Below are 21,127 nucleotides of genomic sequence, written 5' to 3' on the forward strand. Positions count from 1 at the left end.
GTACCAGCCTTAAACAAAAGGATGCCATCAAAAGTGCAAATCCAGCAAAAGGAACTATAATTCTGTCCCAATTAAGCATAAATATCCATGAAGAAATGGGAAAAGCTTCTGCTGGTGTGGGTAAAAGAGAAACAGCTGGCAGGAGATACAGTGACGGAGACTGTAATATGCAAAAAGGCATGTATCATTTACAGCGACTTGAAGAAGAAAGAACCATCAACCTCAAAAGAGGCAGCAGAAGATACATTTAAGGCAAGTCATGGCTGGTTTGAAAATTTCAAGAAGAGATCTGGCATCCACTCAATGGTGAGGCATGGTGAAGCTACGAGTGCTGACATTAAGGCAGCTGAGGAGTACATCGCATGTTTTGCTGCACTTATCTCAAAGGAAGGCTACATCCCCCAACAAGTGTTCAACTGTGACGAAACAGGATTGTTTTGAAAAATATGCTCCGGAGGAATTTCATCACCACAGAGAAGAAGAAGCTGCCTAAGGACCATCTGACCCTTGCATTGTGTGCAAATGCTAGTGGTGACTATGAAATAAAACCACTGCTAGTGTATCATTCTGAAAATCCTCAAGCCTTTAAAACTTACAAGATTCTTAAAGAAAAACTGCAGGTTATGTGGCACACCAATGCAAGGGCATGGGTTACGCGGCAGTCTTTTATTGAATGGGCAAATCTCATCTTTGGTCCTGCAGTGAAGAAATATCTTCAAGAAAATAAACTCCTGATGAAAGCATTACTAACCCTTGAAAATGCTCCAGCCCACCCACCTGGTCTTGAAGATGACATTCTCAATGAGTTCAAATTCATGAAAGTCCTCTACCTCCCACCCAACACGACTTCAATCTTGCAACCTATGGGTCAGCAGGTCATTTCCAACTTTAAAAAGCTTTACACAAAGCACTTGTTCCACCGCTGCTTTGAGGTGACTGAGAATACAATTCTAACCCTTCGAGAGTTTCGGAAAGATCACTACAATATCATGATATGTTTATGCATTATAAACTTGGCATGGCAAGAGATTACAAGAAGAACCTTGAACTTGGCATAAAAAAAGTTATGGCCTGATGTTGTTGCAGACAGGGACTTTGAAGGATTCAAACCAGAGACCAAGACCAAGGTAGAAGTGTTGGAAGAGATTGTGTCTCTCAGAAAGTTGATGTGTCTGGAGGTAGATGAGGTTGATGTAAACAAACTCGTCGAGGAACATGAGGAGGAACTCTCAACTGAAGAGTTGAAGGAGCTACAGATGATGAAACATACAAAGCTTCTGCAAGAGATTAGTAGTGAGGAGGAGGTAGAGTTGGAGAAAGTGATTTCTACAAGTGAAATTAAAGATATGCTGGCAATGTGGGAGAAGCTTTCAAGTTTCATTGAAAAGAAACACCAAGAAAAAGTTTCAACTGGTCATGCTTCAGCACTTTTTAATGATACTTGTTTGTCACATTTCCGTAACATTTTAAAAGGCAGGCAAAATCAAACCTCTTTGGATAGATTTTTATCCAAAAGTCCTGCAAATGAAAGTGCCGAAAGTGCAGCCAAAAAAGCAAAGACAGGTGATGATTAAATGAAAAATATGTAATGTTAATCTTAGGTTAAGTTAAAATAAAGAATGTGCAGTTTTTTACAACTATGTTTTTGTGGTTTTATTTTAAGTAAAGAAAGTGCAGTTTTAGTTTTGTTCAAAGTAAAGAAAATGCAGTTTTAGTTTACATTTAGTGTTAAGAAAGTAGTTTTAGTTTATGTGTCTACAGTGCCTGCATCCCTTCCTCCCTCCCTCCTCCTACACCATTCACCTCCGTTAGCCACACTCATCTGTCTCCAAGGTAAGAATAACACTTTTTTCTTTTATTTCATATATTTTGTTATGCATTGGTAAAGTATACATGTATGTTTCTTAATTAAAAACATATTTTTTTCATAATTTAGGATGGTTTGTGGATGTTTCACAGGGCTGGAATGGATTAAATCTATTTCAGTTATTTTAAATGGAGAAATTTGTTTTATATATGTGTTGGCTGACTTACAAGCTCCATTACAGAACGAATTAAACTTGTATCTCAAAGAACCACTGTATTAGAGAAATACAAATCAAAACTACAATGAGATACCACCTCACACCTGTTAGACTAGCTATTATCAACAAGACAGGTAATAACAAGTGTTGGAGAGGCTGTGGAGAAAAAGGAACCCTCATTCACTATTGGTGAGAATGTAAAGTAGTACAACCATTCTGGAAGAATCTATGGTGGTTCTTCAAAAAATTAAGAATAGAACTACCATATGACCCAGAAATCCCTCTACTGTGTATATATCCCAAAGCTCTAAAACATTGATATGTAAAGACACATGCAGCCCCATGTTCATTGCAGCATTGTTCATAGTGGCCAAGACATGGAAACAACTAAAATGCCTTTCAATAGACAATTGGATAAAGAAGATATGGTATATATATACTATGGAATACCACTCAGCCATAAGAAATGATGACATCAGATTATTTAAAAGAATATGGATGGACCTTGATAACATTATACTGAGTAAATCAGAAAAAAAACTAAGTGAAATAAGTAAATAAAAAAAAAAAAACAACTAAGAACTGTATGATTCCATGAATAGATGGGACACAAAATTGAGATTCTTGGACATGGACAAGAGTGTGGTGCTTACCAGGGGGAGGGGAAGGGAAGAAAGGAAGGGAGTGGGGGTTGGGTAGGGACATAAAGGAAACCAAATAAGAGGTGATGGAAGATAATTTGACTTTGGGTGATGGGTATACAACATAATCAAATGTCAAAATGATCTGGAGATGTTTTCTCTGAATTTATGTACTATAATTGATGAATGTCACCCCATTAAAATTAATTGTCTAAATAAAAAAAAGATTTCTAGTCCATAGAAAATAATATAAGAGTGGAATCAAATTCCTTTTTGTTCATACTCTAATAGTGGTCCATCAGAATTTGCAGTTCATTAAAAGTTTAGCTGATTTCTTTCTTTCTTTTTTTTTTTTAATGTGCCTTGACCGCGGGCCTTCAGCAGACTGAGTAACCCCTTGCTCAGCCAGGGACATTGGGTTCAAGCTGATGAGCTTTTGCTCAAACCAGATGAGCCCTCGCTCAAGCTGGCGACCTCAGGGTCTCAAACCTGGGCCTTCTGCATTCCAGTCTGATGCTCTATCCACTGTGCCACCGCCTGGTCAGGCTAGCTGATTTCTTTTTACATTGCTATATGACATCTGTCCCCCCAAAAACCAAGTGTTTACATAAATCTCTCTCTGGAAGCATCTGTAGATCCTTAGGGTTTTTTGTTTGTTTGTTTGTTTGTATTTTTGTATTTTTCTGAAGCTGGAAACGGGGAGAGACAGTCAGACAGACTCCCGCATGCGCCCAGCCGGGATCCACCCAGCACGCCCACCAGGGGCGAATCTCTGCCCACCAGGGGGCGATGCTCTGCCCCTCCGGGGCGTCGCTCTGACAGGACCAGAGCCACTCTAGAGCCTGGAGCAGAGGCCAAGGAGCCATCTCCAGTGCCCGGGCCATCTTTGCTCCAATGGAGCCTTGGCTGTGGGAGGGGAAGAGAGAGACAGAGAGGAAGGAGGGGGTGGGGGTGGAGAAGCAAATGGGCGCTTCTCCTATGTGCCCTGGCCGGGAATCGAACCCAGGTCCCCCGCACGCCAGGCCGATGCTCTACCGCTGAGCCAACCGGCCAGGGCCTGTAGATCTTTAGGTTTTAAGTTAAGGGTTAGCTTCTGACTCTGTTCTTAAGAGATATTATTTTATAGGTTGAGGGTTTTGTTGTTTCGTTTTTTGTTGTTGTATTTTTCTGAAGTTGGAACAAGGGAGGCAGTCAGACAGACTCTTGCATGCACCTGACCGGGATCCACCTGGCATGCCCACCAGGGGGCGATGCTCTGCCCATCTGGGGCATCGCTCTGTTGCAACCAGAGCCATTCTAGCGCCTGAGGCAGAGGCCATGGAGCCTTCCTCAGCACCCGGGCCAACTTTGTTCCAGTGGAGCCTTGGCTGCTGGAGGGGAAGAGAGAGACAGAGAAGAAGAAGAAGGGGAGGGGTGGAGAAGCAGATGGGCGCTTCTCCTGTGTGCCCTGGCTGAGAATCAAACCCCGGACTCCTACACGCCAGGCCGACGCTCTACCACTGAGCCAACTGGCCAGGGCCTTTGTTGTTGTTTCTGATGCTGCAGCATGTTATAGGAGTACATGGAAGTTAGCATCGTTTCTAGTTCTGTAGATGTGAACCACCTACTGACATTTGGGGTTGGTTTCTTATGATGTATTAATTTTTTTAAGTGTCTTTAAATTTCTTTTTGTGTTTCACTTGCTTTTTGAAGGTTTTTCTAGATGGAGCTAAAATTTGTCCCGTAAAGACTTTTTACCCAGAGGCAATAGATTTTCATTCAAATAAGGAAATTAACTGTTCTTGGTTAACTTAGGAAGATTTATAACTAATTTAAAGTGAAATTCCATATGAAACATGTTCAAATGTGGTAAGGGATTCAGTTAGTTTGAATTTGTTTATTTTCTTTGGTATTTCCTAGATAACTGGAAGTTTATTTATTTTAAACTATTTCAAAGGGTTTTGAGATGTTTATTTTTGTTGATACTGTTTTCTATTTCATTTGGAGAAAGGATGGAATTATGTTTTCTGAGAAAAATGGTTTGCATTAGCAGGGATAAAACCTGCTTACAGGACTAAGGAATAATACATGATCTATAAACTGCATTTTATTTTACTTTAATTCTATTTTTAGGTAAAACAATTACAGTGCTTTCTTCTTTTGCTTACTTTCAAGAATAAGGCAGGAAAAAATATTATAAAACATTTCTTAAAGAACCACAAGTGAATTTATAAGTTCATTTCTTTAGCTAAGTTTGTGTTGAGCACATTCTAAGTGCCTAGGACTTTAACAGCACAGAGACCCAATGGTAAGCAAATGACGGTATCCCTGACCTCCTTTAAGTTTATATATTTTTTTCTAATCAATCCAGAGATCCCATAGAATATTGATTTTAGGGGTAGAAAGATTTATTAATCTTATTATAATACAAAAATAGTGCTATTTCAGAGTTTGTGAGCTTTACTTTATTTAAACATTGCCCTGGCCATCATCCTTACTTCCTGTAAGGTTCATGATACGGACAGATGCACAAGAACTAGTGTAAAACAAGTATTAAATTTTGATTAGCTGAGCTGACTCGTAAGACTCTAAGGCATGTTTAACTCGTATATTCATGTTTAATGCCTCTTGTCCTAGCATTAATATTAACAGTGTTCCACTGACTCACAAAACAGTCCTGGTTTGGCTTATAACTACTGTGGTCTCAAATCTACACTGCTCACAAAATTAAGGGATATTTTATTGCTTCATATTCATTTTAAAATATCCCCTAATATTTGTGAGGAGTATAATAGGTTTCTTTCCTTACTAACTTCAAGACAGACCTTTAAAAATTACCATACTTTGGCCAGAAAAAATCAGTGAGGAACAAATACATTGTGACAGAAAATGATTTGACTTTAGGTGATGGGCACACAATACAATCAACAGTTCAAATGGTATAGAAACGTTTACCTGAAACCTATGTACTCTTTCTTACTGATCAATGTACCACCTCATTAAACTTAATTTCTAAATAAAAAAAATCAATGAAAAAGAAAGGTGTATTAAAAGGGCCTGATCTGACAAAGCTGACCCTGGAAAACTGGCACACCAACTTCTTCAGAAAAGGATGTTCAGACTCCTTTCTTGATGGAGAGAGCTCTGGCGATTATATTTTGAAGCATTCTTAAAGGGAAGAAATAAGAGAAAGTCAAAAAGAGGTGGAAGCAGTAGTGGAAATTGATTGAAAAAAAATAAATGTACTCATTTAAATGAGCTTTTAACAAAAATTCAATTGTCATCAGCATTGATTCTCTTAGACTTGATTCCTGTTTGTTTGTTTGTTTTGCTCATGAAGGATAAAAAATAGAAAAATAGAAACATCCCCTAGACTATCTAAAGTTTCAACTTTCATATCCCTGGCACCAACACAGGAATTTAGATTTTCTCCTTTTATTTGTGACTAACCAAACATCATAACAAAATGCACACTATAACATAAAAGACCAGCTTCCAAAATAAACACAACATGACAAGATATTTGAAGGCCAGCACAATGATCAAATTTGAATTTAATTTTTACAAGATTAATAGTCTAAAAAATGAAATTATCTTCTCTTTGAAGGGAGTAATAAAGTGATGATTTCAAAGATGAATTAGAACCAGGAAATAAAATTTTAAAACAAATAATAAAACATTAAAATTCCAAGTCAATTTTTCCAAAGTTTTAAATTTATGTTGTCATAGAATAGAGTTGTGCCACTTTAACACTTAAGGAAACAGGCATTTTCAATTGATTTGAGAAAAACACCCCTAGTTAAAACTTGCTATACATGACTTGACATTGCCTTGTATGATGTAGCTTTCTTATATTATATTATTCTTTTATTCTTGAAAAAAATGTTGCATAAATAAGTCTGTCTTTTTTCCATTAGATAGTACCTAAAATTTATAAAGATGATTATTTGAATATCTCTTGCACATACATCAAACCACAATATACTATTTAACTCTTAAAATGTTTTTTGAATTAAAATATTTTTAAAAATAGTTTTTTGGTTTTTTTTTGTTTTGTTTTTCTGAAGCTGGAAACAAGGAGAGACAGTCAGACAGACTCCCACATGCGCCCGACCGGGATCCACCGGCACGCCCACCAGGGGCGACACTCTGCCCACCAGGGGGCGATGCTCTGCCCATCCTGGGCGTCACCATGTTGTGACCAGAGCCACTCTAGCACCTGAGGCAGAGGCCACAGAGCCATCCCCAGCGCCCGGGCCATCTTTGCTCCAATGGAGCCTTGGCTGCGGGAGGAGAAGAGAGAGACAGAGAGGAAAGCGCGGCAGAGGGATGGAGAAGCAAATGGGCGCTTCTCCTGTGTGCCCTGGCCGGGAATCGAACCCGGGTCCTCTGCACGCTAGGCCGACGCTCTACTGCTGAGCCAACCGGCCAGGGCTTTTAAAAATAGTTTTAATAAAACTGTATTAAAGGCCTTGGACAGTGGCTCAGTGGATAGAGCACTGGCCCTGCAAATGGACATCCTGATTTCAATTCCTAGTAAGGGCACACAGGAGAAATGACCATCCGCTTTCTTCTTTCTCTCTTTTCTCTTTCTCTTACTCTCTTGCAGCCAGTGGCTCAATTAGTTCGAGTATGACTCTTTGCACCGAGGAAAGCTTGGTTTGTCTGAGCATTGGCCTCTAGCACTGAGGATGGCTTGGTTTGTCTGAGCATTGGCTTCTAGCACTGAGGATAGCTTGGTTTGTCTGAGCATTGGCCTCTAGCACTGAGGAAAGCTTGGTTTGTCTGAGCATTGGCCTCTAGCACTGAGGATAGCTTGGTTTGTCTGAGCATTGGCCTCTAGCACTGAGGATAGCTTGGTTTGTCTGAGCATTGGCCTCTAGCACTGAGGATAGCTTGGTACTTGAGCTTCGGCTGCAGATGAGGTTGCCAGGTACATCCTGTTCAGGGTGCATGAGGAAGTCTGCCTCACTATCTCCCCTCCTCCCAACTGAAAAAATGTATTAAAAATGTTACTTGCTATAGGGATCTATATCCAATAAGAAATGTGTTATCACAGCAAGATGTGTATTGACATAAAGAAATAGCTCCACATTAAAAAAGACAGAATCACTTTTTATTGCTAGGCCTAATATAACTATTTTCCTGGTAACTTTCTATAACTCTCCAGTCATTAATTTGCATATATTTCTAATATGTATGAAATTAATGACAAAAATATACTATAAATGCTTTCAATTTCTCTTTATTCTTCTGCTCATTAATGAGAAATGATTTGTCCTTGCTACACTTATTTCTTGATCTTTTAAACTTTCCCAGTTATTATCAAGATATTTTAGTGTACAATAAAAATGTGTGCTGACAAGAAAGACAGTTTTTAAATCATATTATTTTTATTCATTTCTGTCTGTTGGATTGTTTCTTTGAATTCCACTTTATGGAACATGATCTGGGACAACTTTATGCAGGTTACACATAAACACTTTTACTGTTTAAAACAAAATTGACTTTTTTTTTACATGATTGTAACTGTAAGGTATTTTTCCCCACTGAGAAGGAAGGAAGAGGCCAGAGCCACGAAGTGTGGAATAACAAAAGCTTTATTGAGTACAGAATGCGCATCCCACCCGGCAAGGTTCCCTGGCCCCGAGGTAAGATAGAGGCCAAGGAAGTCGCCGGGTGGGATGTGCGCTCGGTACTCAATAAAGCCTTTTGTTATTCCACACTTCATGGCTCTGGCCTCTTCCTTCCTTCTCAGTGGGGAAAAATACCTTACATTTTGGTGCCGAAAACCCGGGAGGAGTTAGAAGTTTGCAACGACCGCTGCTCTTCCTCATCCCCTCCGAGAAAGAACCAAGATATCCAACCTTCCACCCACTTTGGCGCACAGTGCAGTAAGTCCCCTGCCTCCAGCCACCCTTGAGTTCTTTCCTCCGAGACTCCCTGTCCAAAACCGTAGCTCCATCAGGGAAGTCTTTCCGTTCCGAGTGCATGTGCTTGCGGAGATGTCCCAAGCATATCCACTTTACTTTTCCGTCCATGGCCGGACCTTGAGTTTTAGGATGCTGATACTCAAATCTGACCACTCTGAGGCTGAGGGCGGCCATGGGGGCACAGGAATCTCCCGCCATAAAGAAAAGGAAACTGTTCTTCTTCTCCACTGTGGCCAGCCACAAAACCCACTGAATTAGCCTCCTGAAGGGACTTTCAGTTTTAACACCCTCACCAATTTAACTATCACCAAAAAAGCTGGGAACTGATTGGAGATCTCTTACATTTATGGCTTCTAATTATTCACACACCCGTCTTGAATCTCTGTGCCGCTTGTTCCACTGCGCAGGCCTTTTTCTGGCCAGAGAAACCTCACCTAAAACCTCCACTCCTGATCTTTCCTTCTCCATGGACTCCCAAATCTCTTTCCCTCCTGCCTGACCCCTGGGGGCACCCCTCTCTCGGGACTTTTCTCTGGTCCCTCTGCAGACCTCTTTTGTGCTCGGGTCTCTGCCCTCTGAGAGCCCCCTCCCCTCCCTTTGCAAAAACCTGTTTCTTATTCACCACTACCATCTCTCTTTCTCCTCCCCTGCTGGCCAGGGGTCCTTCTCTTCTCCACTGTGTTCTTTAACCCCTCCTCCGTCAGGCCATTCTCAGCCTGGCATAGGCTCTTACACCGGTTCTCAGGACATCCAACCTCAATTTTCTTGCAGGAAGTTCTGGCCCTGTCCTGCCTTTGGCTCCAGCATTTCCTGCAGGATTGGGTGTTGGGCTTCTCATGAGCCCCCTTCATTCCTTCTCGGTAGGCAAAAATACCTTACAGTAACCCCTAACAGTATAAACATTTTTAAACCCACATTATTTCCTTATGAATGAAATTTTATTCAGTGTTAATATTAGAAAATAAGTTAGGCCCTGAGCAGTTGGCTCAGTAGATGGAGCATAGGTCCAACAAATGAACATCCTGGGTTCAATTCTGGCCAGGGGACATAAGAGAAGCAACCATCTGCTTCTTTTCCCCTCCTACTCCCCCTTTTCCCTCTCCTTCTTTCCCACAGCCAGTAGCTCAATTGAATTGCACTTTGGCTTGGGTACTGAAGATAGTTTGGTTGGTCCAAGTGTCAGACTCAGGCACTGAAAATAGCTTGGTTGATGCAAGCATGGGCTCCAGATGGGATTGCCAGGTAGATCCAGGTTGGGTGCATGCAAGAGTCTGTCTCACTATCTCCCATCCTCTCACTTAAAAAAGAAAAGAAAAGAAAATCTAGTTAAAATTTATTATCTGTAGACATAAAGATACTCATAGGTAAATTCCAGGTGAAAGCCATGAAAGCAAGTCTAGATTTAATGTTTGACTTTCTGGTTGACAGGCTGAGTAATTTGAGCCTGAGTTGACAGGAGTGACCCTTAGTTTGAACTTCTTAATAATTTTAGTTAAGAAAATAAGCTATTTTAGGGAAGCATTAAATAAAACAAACTATCAGAATAAAATTTCTTCACTGTATATGTTTTGCACAGGGTTTCCTTGACCATTCAATAATAAAAATGAAAAACCAGCATTATTTTTACTGAATTGAATAGAGATGAAGGCGGAGAAAGAAAAAAAGAAAGAGAGAAACATTAATCTGTTGTGATGCTTATTTATGCATTCATTGGTTGCTTCTTCTATGTGCCTTGACTAAGGATCAAATGTGGGAGATTGCAAGCTGGCAAAGCCCTTGCAGTTTAAGGCTTAAACTAAAGATTAGGCTCTACCCCACAACTCCATATTGGCTATAAAGCTGAGTATTTGTACTTGTCCCATCCCCTCACCTCACTTGCTTTATTAAGTTGCTAAAGGCTAAGTTCTTCCCCACAACTTCTATTTGTTCAAGTTCATAAAGGCAATTTACATGCCTCAGTGTTAGTTATGTTTACCCTTTGTTTTGTGAAGTTAAGATGTTATGCAGGGTGGAGGGTTTTCTGCACTGGGGAGAATTCTTGGGTTGCCTTGAAAATATGAGTTTATATCAGAGATCTCTTTGATTTGCTAATGACTTTGCTCTGCCTTTCGGGGGTGGACACTTGCTCTTGCAAGCTATAGGCTGTGCAAAAAGGCCTCTCAATCCCATTCTTTTTCTCTCTGAGTATATTTCAGTATTCTGCACTATTCTCACTCAGAAACTGGACAATTACTAGCCGCGCTGGTCCACAGCAATCAAAGCCTCAACCTTGGCTTAACAAGACAATATTATAACCAACTGAGGAACCTATTAATCCATCTGTTACAAAAATAAGAAGGGGTGAGATACAATGTGAAAGGTAGACAGAGGTAGAACTTAAGAAATTAATAGATTGTTATAAATTTATTGTTAAGTCTTTGTTGGTGTGAGAACAAGCATGTAAGAATATGTTAGATGTGATAATAATTCCAGAAATAAAATTTAAATTGATAGATGGCACTCATGGTAATTCTTAGAATAATGTTAATATCTATATTTTCTAACATAAATATCAAAGGTTTTGTTTTCCTAATTTCCCAAACTGCAAACTCCACTTGGAATATTACATTTCAGCTGTGTTTTTTTCCACCTCTCACACATATAATAGTCTTTACAATCTTTCACTTAGATTTTACAGTCATTTGGCTTAGCGTTTTTACAATATGGGGAGAATCTTAAATGTAGGACAGGTGTCTTTCACAAACACAAGTGGCATCTTTGTATTTCCACATTGAAAAGAATAAGATGCTGACTCACATGCATTTTTAATTTGTCTTGTTTTGTATCTTCCACATCCACATAATTGTAGTATGTTGGTATAGTAACTAAGGACTACATAGCTTAAATAAAAAGTCATTTTGGATTCTAATATAGAAAAAAAAGGTTTTATTTTCCAAAAGATTTTGACAAAAATATGGAAATAATAGTCACACAATTTTTATAAAATTATTATAGAAAAATACTATATATATTTTTATTTTGTGTGTGAATATATATGTTATAAAGTAACACAATCCACGGGTGACATAGAATAATTAGCCAGCCAGCTACATGGGGCACAATCCCAAATTATGTAGGCCCTTTTACTGTTCTTGACCTTCTTTTATATAAAATAAAGTACTGGTTGGGGTGGGTAAGGAGGGAGCATGGTACAATAGTGAATTACTAACAAGCTACAACATTTATCTATGGGATCTATTAAAAGGGAAAAAACATTCCTACACATTAACTACAAGATAACCCAACAGTGATGTTTTACACAGTAGTGATAAATGTTGTTTTACATTTCAACAGAGTAGGGATAAATATTGTTTTACATATCAAAGACATTCCCAAATCTTCTATTGTCTACCTCCCATCCATGTTGCCACAGCAAAATGGTTAGTTTAGGATAAGAAGATAGGCCAAATGAAAATACCTTTGCTAAAAGTGGTTTAGTTTACAAGTTTTTTATACATATAAAGGATTTCAAGAGGAATGATTATTAGAAATCATATAAAATGTTACAGAATGCAGGTTTTTCAAGCAAGGAGAGTAGGCTCGTAATCTCTTTGTCTTGAGGTATACGTCAGTCTGAGGACTCCAGAGGGGAGGAAGAGTTAAAGTCAGTGTAGGATATGTAAATATTGTCTCCTAAAGCAGTGGTCCCCAAACTTTTTTTGGGTTTAATGTCACGGACCGGCCTTTAGCGTGGGATGGATAAATGTATCACGTGACCGAGACAAGCATCAAGAGTGAGTCTTAGACGGATGTAACAGGGATTCTGGTCATTTTTTTAAAAATAAAACATCATTCAGACTTAAATATAAATAAAACAGAAATAATGTAAGTTACTTATTCTTTCTCTGTGGACCAGTACCAAATGGCCCATGGACCAGTACCAGTCCATGGCCCAGAGGTTGGGGACCACTGTCCTAAAGGATCTTATTGAAGGGGAAGAGGAAGTTTTCAGATACTAACTTTTGCCCCTTTAATGTCTTTCTCTGGGTTTTTTTCTTTTCAGAAAGGAGGGGTAAGGGGGCCTGACTCTTCCTTTTAAGATACTAATGTTAACAATTTTTTGGCACCTTATCACAATATATATACATATATGTGCGCATACACACACACACACACACACACACACACACACACACACTAGAAACCTCTGAATACAGCGTTTGATAGTATTTTTATTATTGTTCTTATATACTTGAAGTAGAAATTCAAATCAGTTCTATTTCTAAAACAACTTTTTTAGTGACTATTTTAGGTTGAGTACTTACTCATCCTTCTTTCACTTTTATTATCCAAATTACTGTAGAGTGAGGATTCATTCTCAATGTACCAGCTGAGGCATTGCATGAAAGTCATCAAAAAAAGGGCAGCTAAGTTTACTGTACTATATTTATAAAGATAGGAAAGTAGAGCAATACATTATAAACGCTTTTCAAGAACAGAGGCTTGAACTAAAAGCTCTTTCTGTTTTTACTTTCAGAGTTTAAGACTACTAGATTAATATATCTTCCAAGAACCCACAGATAGAAGAAAGGCAGCAACTCAGTTTTCAAACAAAACAAAGTCAATTTTAAAAATGTTTTATATATTTGATGATTATCAGATTTTTTTTTTATAATGGCATCATTGTTTAATTAATCAATAGCACTTTGGTACATAATCATTGAACTAACTGACTGTGTTTAACTTATACTTAGTAACTGAGTAGAAAAATTTAAACATTCTCCAACATTTGAACATTGGATCATCAACCTTATTAAATGAGATAGTTACTTATTTCTACATAATTAAATGCCCCCAAAAGTTAGTGGCTATGAACAATACATTTTTTAATTTCATACTTTATGTTAATTAAAAACCTGAGCAAGACTTAACTGAATCATCAGTTTTAAAGTTTCTCAAAAAACTGCTTAATCAAGATATTAACCAGGGATAATGTCTCATAAATAGCTTGAATATTGAAGAATCTGCTTCCAAGCTCATTTAAATAGTGGTTGGTAAGATTCAATTGCTCAAAGGCTTTTTGGCCTGTGGGTTTCTATTCCTTGCTCGTGGGTGGAAAAAGGCCACTTTCAGTTCCTTGACATGAGGACCTCTCCAGCTTGATTCATCAGAGCAAGCACACAGGAAGAATAAGAGAATGCTGGTACGACAAAATTTAGTCTTTTATAACCTAATCTCAAAAATTACTTTTTTTTTTCTTTTCCAAATGAGAAGAGGGGAGATAAAGACAGACTTCTGCATGCACCTTGACTGGGATCCACCCGGCAACCCATGTCTGGGCCAATGCTCTACCCACCGAGGGCCATGCTTGCAACTGAGCTATTTTTAGTGCCTGAGGTGGAGGCTCCAGCGTCCATCCTCAGCACCTGAGGCCGATGCACCAGAACCAATCAAGCCATGGCTGAGGGAGAGGAAGAGTGAAAGTAAGAGAGAAGGGGGAAAAGAGGGGTGGAGAACCAGATGTTCACTTCTTTTATGTGTTCTAACTGAAAACTGAACCTAAACTTCCATACACCAGGCCAAGGCTTTACCACTGAATCAACAATTTAGGGCTCAAAAATTATCTTTTAAATTATTTATTGATTTTAAAGAGAGAGGAAGGGAGAGAGAGAGGCAGAAATATTGATCTGTTTCTGTATATACCCTGATTGGGAATCAAACCACAACCTTTACATAGCGAGATGAAATTCTAACCATCTGAGCTATCCAGCTAGGGCAATTAATTAAATTTTTCTTATATTCTAATCATCAGAAACATTTTTAGGTACTTATCAACACAAGAAAAGGGGCTTTCACAATGGTATGACTAATAGAAAGCAGGGATCTTTCAAAGAGAAGCCTACCTGTCATAATATCACATCATTCTGTAGATTCCTATGTGAATTATGCTAATCTGTCATGCTTAAAATAATTTTTCAAAAAAACTGCTTTTGGTTATGTTCAAAAATGATAGAGATTGTTTAAAAAACAGTCAATTTGGATGACGTCAGAGTAATGGCGGAGTAGGAAGCGATACCGATAAATCTCCCCCAAAACTCAACAAGATCTTCAACCAGAAACAGAAAAACCTATACTTGGAGCTTCCAGATTCTTCGCAATACACCCAAAGGTATGATTGAGTGAAAAATTGGCTAAATATATAACCAAACCCCGAAGGAAATAGGGAGTAAGAAATGCTCCGCCTTCCTCACTAACCTAAACAGGGCGGCTTTTTCTGGTAACTGTGAATTTAGAAACTGAGGCGGGCAAAGGGGGTGAATAGATCCAGGCCGCCACAGCAAAAACGGCCGAACCAGGCTGTGGCTCAGAGATCCAAGCCGAGGAAAATCTGATCCTGTGGCAACCCGGGCAATACAAGCTAACACTCGTGCCAAACCCAAACAAAGAAAGACAAGCGGATCGGCCATTTTACCCGTTCTCCTGGTTGGTGCGCAGTTAGTGGGCGAGAGATCTCTTCCTAAGCCGCGGAAGTGGGTGCCCGTGTTGCCCCACGGAGAGGCAGGGTCAGAGGCCTTTCTGTGGGCTGAGGGCAGAGTCTCTGGGCAGCCCCAGTGCCCTGGGAAAGCCACGCACGGGAGGGAGTGAGAACTAATGCAAACGGTGGAGATTTTCCGTGCTGGAGGCTGTTTCACTCAGAGGGAAACGGGGCCGGCCTCATATCCTGGTTTGCGCGCGCAGATAAGGAGTGAGCGATTCCTCCGAGTGCCTCGGCAGTGCGCGCCCGTGTTGTCGCACAGAGGGGCAGATTCAGGGGCCTTTGTGTGGGCCAAAGCGGAATCTCGGGCCGCCCCAGCGCCTTGCAAAAGCCGCACACGGGGACGGAGCGAGACTCAATTCCAACGCTGCAACTTTTCCCTGCGGTTGGGGGTTTCACTCAGAGCGTGAGACTGCTGGCTGGATATCCTGGTTGCAGACAGTGAGTGAGAGTTTCCTCCAAGCGCCCCGGAAGTGGGCGCCCGCTTGTGTTACCGGATAGAGTGGCAGAGCCAGAGGTCTTCGAGTGGGCGGAAAGCCCGCCTGATTATGCTAGCAGCTCTGACTGACTGAGCCTTACCCAGAGCCCTGTGCTGAGTGGAAATAGAGTGGGGAGTTGCCAGCAATTTGAGCCTCTTACTATCCAGGCAGAGGCAGCAGCAACCCCATACCTGGACTATCAGGCTACTAATTGAGGAAGGAAAGACTAGGAGAAAGGCTCCAGGAACACGGACTCTCTCACTGTCGGAGACTATAAATGCTAATGAGACTCGACTCCCAACGAGAATAAAGCACAATACATGACATTGCCATAGAGACTTATCAACTGCAAACCTCTACCTGAGCGTGCCAAAGGGGCAGAACCCGGGGTACAGAGTCACCGACCAGGAAGAGGGAGAGAAAAGAAAAAGCAAGAAGATAACCTCTCAAAATCAAGAATAATCTGCAGACTTTATAACTTATCCCATTTTATTATATTTGTTCGTTTGTTTCTCTTATCTTCATTCTTGAGACTTTTTTTTCCTCCTCCAATTTGGCCGATTAACTCTCTACCGGTCTTACTCTCTCCTCTCCCTGAACTACACTACCCATAAGTGTTACATCTCCCATTATCATTTCTCTTCTCTTCCTTTCTCTCTATGAGGGTTGCACTCCAAAACCCTTAACTCTCTCTCTCTCTCCTTTCTTTTTTTTTCTTTTAGTGGTTCCCTCTTTTTTTCTCTCTCTCTCTTTCTTTTCTCCCTCTATATTAGTTTCTTCCTTTCTCCTTTACATCTCCTCTCATTCAAACCTCAATAACAAACAAATTATCTTATCTGGGACTCAAACCTATGTTTGTGGCATTTTGGGGGGTTTTTACTTCACCTTTTAAACTCACTAGCAGTGCTCCCATCCCTGGCTCTCCATATTATCTAGTTCTTGTTCCACTAAATACAATAGTAAGTTTTTAATTTGTCCCCCCATTTTTCCATTTTCCTCTTATTCCTCTCATCATAACTCTTAGAAAACCAACACCTAAAAGCAAATCATTTTATTCTTGACCCAAATTTTTTCCTTATTTGCTTTTTGTGGGTCCATACGCTCTTTTTTTTTTTTCTTTTTTCTTTTTTTTCCTTTTTTTTTTTTTTTTCTTTCTCTCTTTTTTGCCCCTTTATTACTTTTCCCCAATTCAGGCCCTCCATCACAGGCATTGTTTGTTATAACTCACAGTCCACCACAAGATTTTCTCAAGAAAGAGGGGAGAGGAGAGGAGAGGAAAAAAAGAGGGGGGGAATAATTTCCTTTTTTAAAAAAATTTTTATTTTATTTTATTTTTCTTTATTTCATTATTAATTTTTTTTAAAAAAAAAACAACTCTTTTCGATTTGTTATTTTTTTATTTTTTTTAACTTTTTATTCTTTATTAAATCTCATTAATACTATCAACAAAACCACCCTCAGATGCCATTAAGGAAGAGAAAATCGAATATCATGGATACAAAAGAAAGAGAGGTAACACAGCTAGATGAGGAAAAATCTATGGAGAAAAAATTTAATATATTGGAAACCTTGGAGCTAAATGACAGAGAATTCAAGATAGAAATCCTAAAAATCCTCCGAGATATACAAGAAAACACAGAAAGGCAATATAGGGAGCTCAGAAAACAACTCCATGAACACAAAGAATATATGTCCAAGAAAATTGAAACTATAAAAACAAATCAAACAGAGATGAAAAACTCAATTCACGAGCTGAAAAACGAAGTAACAAGCTTAGCTAATAGAACAGGTCAGATAGAAGAGAGGATTAGTGAAATAGAAGAAAAGCAACTTGAGGCACAACAGAGAGAAGAAGAAAGAGATTCAAAAATTAAAAAAAAAAAAAAAAAAAAAAAAATGAGATAGCCCTACAAGAATTATCTGACTCCATCAAAAAGAATAACATAAGAATAATAGGTATATCAGAGGGAGAAGAGAGAGAAAATGGAATGGAGAACATACTTAAACAAATAATTGATGAGAACTTCCCAAGTCTGTGGAAAGAACTAAAGCCTCAAGTTCAAGAAGCAAACAGAACTCCAAGTTTTCTTAACCCCAACAAACCTACTCCAAGGCATATCATAATGAAATTGACACAAACCAACAGCAAAGAAAAAATTCTCAAGGCAGCCAGGGAAAAGAAGAATACAACATATAAAGGAAGGCCCATTAGATTATCATCTAGAAGAGAGTGGACCCCAATATTTAAAGTCCTGAAAGAGAGGAACTTTCAGCCACGAATACTATACCCATCAAAGCTATCCTTCAAATACGAAGGAGAAATAAAAACATTCACAGATACAGAAAAGATGAGGGAATTTATCATCAGAAAACCCCCACTCCAGGAATTACTAAAGGGGGTTCTCCAATCAGATACAAAGAACAAAAAAAAAACAGAGCCACAAGTAAAAGCTCCAAGAAGAACACAATAAAACCAAATTTAAACTGTGACAACAACAAAAAGAAAGAGGGGGAGAAGACGGAGATTAACAGTAGCAAAGGACGATGGAGTGCAAAAGTACTCACAAAATAGTTCGCTACAATGAACAGGGTAGGGACCCTTTTCATTACTCAAAGGTAACCACCATTGAAAAAACCACCACAGAAGCACATGAGATAAAAAAGATAGCAACAGAGGAAAGATGTATGGAATACAACCAAATAAAAACAAAAGATAGAAAAACGAAAGAGAAGGATCAAACAAGACACAAAACTAACAGAAAGCAAGATATAAAATGGCAATAGGGAACTCACAAGTATCAATAATTACACTAAATGTAAATGGATTAAACTCACCAATAAAAAGGCACAGAGTAGCAGAATGGATTAAAAAAGAAAATCCAACTGTATGCTGCCTACAGGAAACTCATCTAAGTAACAAGGATAAAAACAAATTCAAAGTGAAAGGCTGGAAAACAATACTCCAAGCAAATAACATCCAAAAAAAAGCAGGTGTAGCAATACTCATATCGGATAATGCTGACTACAAGACAGGAAAAGTACTTAGAGACAAAAATGGCCATTTCATAATGGCTAAGGGGACACTGAATCAAGAAGACATAACAATTCTTAATATATATGCACCAAACCAAGGAGCACCAAAATATATAAGACAGCTACTTATTGATCTTAAAACAAAAACTGACAAAAATACAATCATACTTGGAGACCTCAATACACCGCTGACGGCTCTAGATCGGTCATCCAAACAGAGAATCAACAAAGACATAGTGGCCTTAAACAAAACACTAGAGCACCTGGATATGATAGACATCTACAGGACATTTCATCCCAAAGTGACTGAGTATACATTTTTCTCCAGTGTACATGGATCATTCTCAAGAATTGACCATATGTTGGGCCACAAAAACAATATCAGCAAATTCAGAAAAATTGAAGTTGTACCAAGCATATTTTCTGATCATAAAGCCTTGAAACTAGAATTCAACTGCAAAAAAGAGGAAAAAAATCCCACAAAAATGTGGAAACTAAACAACATACTTTTAAAAAATGAATGGGTCAAAGAAGAAATAAGTGCAGAGATCAAAAGATATATACAGACTAATGAAAATGACAATACGACATATCAGAATCTATGGGATGCAGCAAAAGCAGTGATAAGAGGGAAGTTCATATCACTTCAGGCATATATGAACAAACAAGAGAGAGCCCAAGTGAACCACTTAACTTCCCACCTTAAGGAACTAGAAAAAGAAGAACAAAGACAACCCAAAACCAGCCGAAGAAAGGAGATAATAAAAATCAGAGCAGAAATAAATGAATTAGAGAACAGAAAAACTATAGAAAAAATTAATAGAACAAGGAGCTGGTTCTTTGAAAAGATCAACAAAATTGACAAACCCTTGGCAAGACTTACCAAGGAAAAAAGAGAAAGAACTCATATAAACAAAATCCAAAATGAAAGAGGAGAAATCACCACGGACACCGTAGATATACAAAGAATTATTGTAGAATACTATGAAAAACTTTATGCCACTAAATTCAACAACCTAGAAGAAATGGATAAATTCCTAGAAAAATACAACCTTCCTAGACTGAGTCAAGAAGAAGCAGAAAGCCTAAACAGACCTATCAGTAGAGAAGAAATAGAAAAAACCATTAAAAACCTCCCCAAAAATAAAAGTCCAGGCCCTGACGGCTATACCAGCGAATTTTATCAAACATTCAAAGAAGACTTGGTTCCTATTCTACTCAAAGTCTTCCAAAAAATTGAAGAAGAAGCAATACTTCCAAAAACATTTTATGAGGCCAACATAACCCTCATACCAAAACCAGGCAAGGATGGCACAAAAAAAGAAAACTACAGACCAATATCTCTAATGAATACAGATGCTAAAATACTAAACAAAATACTAGCAAATCGAATACAACAACATATTAAAAAAATAATACATCATGATCAAGTAGGATTCATCCCAGAATCTCAAGGATGGTTCAACATACGTAAAACGGTTAATGTAATACACCATATCAACAAAACAAAGAACAAAAACCACATGATCTTATCAATAGATGCAGAAAAGGCTTTCGATAAAATACAACACAATTTTATGTTTAAGACTCTCAACAAAATGGGTATAGAAGGAAAATATCTCAACATGATAAAGGCCATATATGATAAACCATCAGCTAACATCATATTAAATGGCACTAAACTGAAGTCTTTCCCCCTTAAATCAGGAACAAGACAGGGTTGTCCACTCTCTCCACTCTTATTTAATGTGGTACTAGAGGTTCTAGCCAGAGCAATCAGACAAGACAAAGAAATAAAAGGCATCCATATCGGAAAAGAAGAAGTAAAGGTATCACTTTTTGCAGATGATATGATCCTATACATCGAAAACCCCAAAGAATCCACAAAAAGACTACTAGAAACAATAAGCCAATACAGTAAGGTCGCAGGATACAAAATTAACATACAGAAGTCAATAGCCTTTCTATATGCCAACAATGAAACAACTGAGAAGGAACTCAAAAGAATAATCCCCTTCACGATTGCAACAAAAAAAATAAAATACTTAGGAATAAACATAACAAAGAATGTAAAGGACTTATATAATGAAAACTATAAACCATTGTTAAGGGAAATCAAAAAAGATATAATGAGATGGAAGAATATACCTTGTTCTTGGCTAGGAAGAATAAATATAATCAAGATGGCTATATTACCCAAAGCAATATACAAATTTAATGCAATTCCCATCAAAATTCCAATGACATTTTTTAAAGAAATAGAGCAAAAAATCATCAGATTTATATGGAACTATAAAAAACCCAGAATAGCCAAAGCAATCCTAAAGAAAAAGAATGAAGCTGGGGGCATAACAATACCTGACTTCAAACTCTATTATAGGGCCATGACCATCAAAACAGCATGGTATTGGCAGAAAAATAGACACTCAGACCAATGGAACAGAATAGAAAGTCCAGAAATAAAACCACATATATATAGTCAAATAATTTTTGATAAAGGGGCCAACAACACACAATGGAGAAA

This window comes from Saccopteryx bilineata, chromosome 5 (assembly GCF_036850765.1).
Source record: "Saccopteryx bilineata isolate mSacBil1 chromosome 5, mSacBil1_pri_phased_curated, whole genome shotgun sequence".
Lineage (NCBI taxonomy): Eukaryota > Metazoa > Chordata > Mammalia > Chiroptera > Emballonuridae > Saccopteryx > Saccopteryx bilineata.